We start from the raw sequence: 1,505 nt of genomic DNA on the forward strand, positions 1-1,505 counted from the left end.
ACAAATGCATTCAAATTCCCTTTCACTGTGGATATGTAGAGCATTTTGTTGCTTTTCACAGAAATTCTTAGCAATTAGATAGGCACTAAAATCAGCCAATTTCTCCAAGTGCCAGTGGCTACTTTTGTGCATGTTGTATTTTCAAAAGTTAGGAAGTCACCTGGTGATCATAGCCAGCCACCATAAGCAATCTCATGTCAGGAACAAGTATTCCTGTGCAGTCCTCATCTTGCTATAGTTCAGAGAGTGTTCAGGACCATTTTGACCCTTCTATATCTTCCTCCCTCCCGTTTTTCTGCACATTTTCTTACAGCTTTGTAACTTCTACATTCACAACTAGACACTCAAAGTAACAACTTAGATAGATTATACTGATCAAATACAAACCCTGAACACTTAAAACTGCAGGGGAAAAAGAAGCAGAAAGGGAAATAAAATAAATTACACCGCAAATACATTACAGAAAACATTACAAGTCAGTATTTTATTGAAGAGTCTTCAGGAAATGCCTGTGAAAACAACTTTGGAAGTAATTCCTTATGAGGTTTTAAAAAGAAATACGCCATCTTTTTTTTTTTTAATTTGAATAGGATACCACTGGCAGAGTAGAGCCTTCAGCAACAAGAAATAATGGGAGGAGGGTGTCACTCAGTCAATGATCGTTGTTAAGCAAATAGAGGGCATTACAGGGATGTCCCTATTTTCATCTGCAAAATGTTAGTGGTATTGAATAAAGATACTGCATATGGCATTTATGTATTTATGTATATGGCATTTATGGCATCAGGTTAACTAGCAAAATCCCAGGCACTGAAGGGTATGAAACCACAGGTTGAAAGATTCAAGTATCTGAACTAAGAGCAAAAGAAAACACTTATATATTTTAAAAAATGAAGAGAGAAGGGTGGCCAACACAGGAGAACTTTTTGTTGATATCAAATATTTACCCAACGAACCTCCCTCTGAACACCTCCTTGTTTTTCATCATTCCTGGAATTTTCATGCAAATGTATTTTTAGATTATTTATAACAGAAATTAAAATTTTGACAGTTTTCAAAATAAAAAGATACAAGAAAAAATGTTCCAAAAGAAGGAAAAGTACAGGCACGACATGGTGAAATTGTATTATATCAAATGTTATCAGAACACCATTTTAATATAAAAGCATTTTATTTTATGTGGATAAGATTTCCTGTCTTGAATACTTGAAGAGGAATGGGTACATATATTTTAAAGAAACTTTTTCTAAACTATAAAATCACTTAAATTTCCCATCGGAAAATCCAAACCCTTCCCCATTCCACTATGAAATTCCAATGTGTAGTTATATTAAATATGTTTGTTGAAATTTATGTCCCACTTTATGACCACTTTATTCATCTATGATTGAATTTTTTTTCTCACAGATTAATTCAGCCTGCCTTTATTGGATCTGTTCTCCAAAGCTAAAGATTTTGGCATGAACAAATCTCTTGTTTTGAACATAGAATTTGTTTGGGCTGCC

The sequence above is a fragment of the Tiliqua scincoides genome, chromosome 4, assembly GCF_035046505.1.
Source record: "Tiliqua scincoides isolate rTilSci1 chromosome 4, rTilSci1.hap2, whole genome shotgun sequence".
In the NCBI taxonomy this organism is placed as follows: Eukaryota; Metazoa; Chordata; class Lepidosauria; order Squamata; family Scincidae; genus Tiliqua; species Tiliqua scincoides.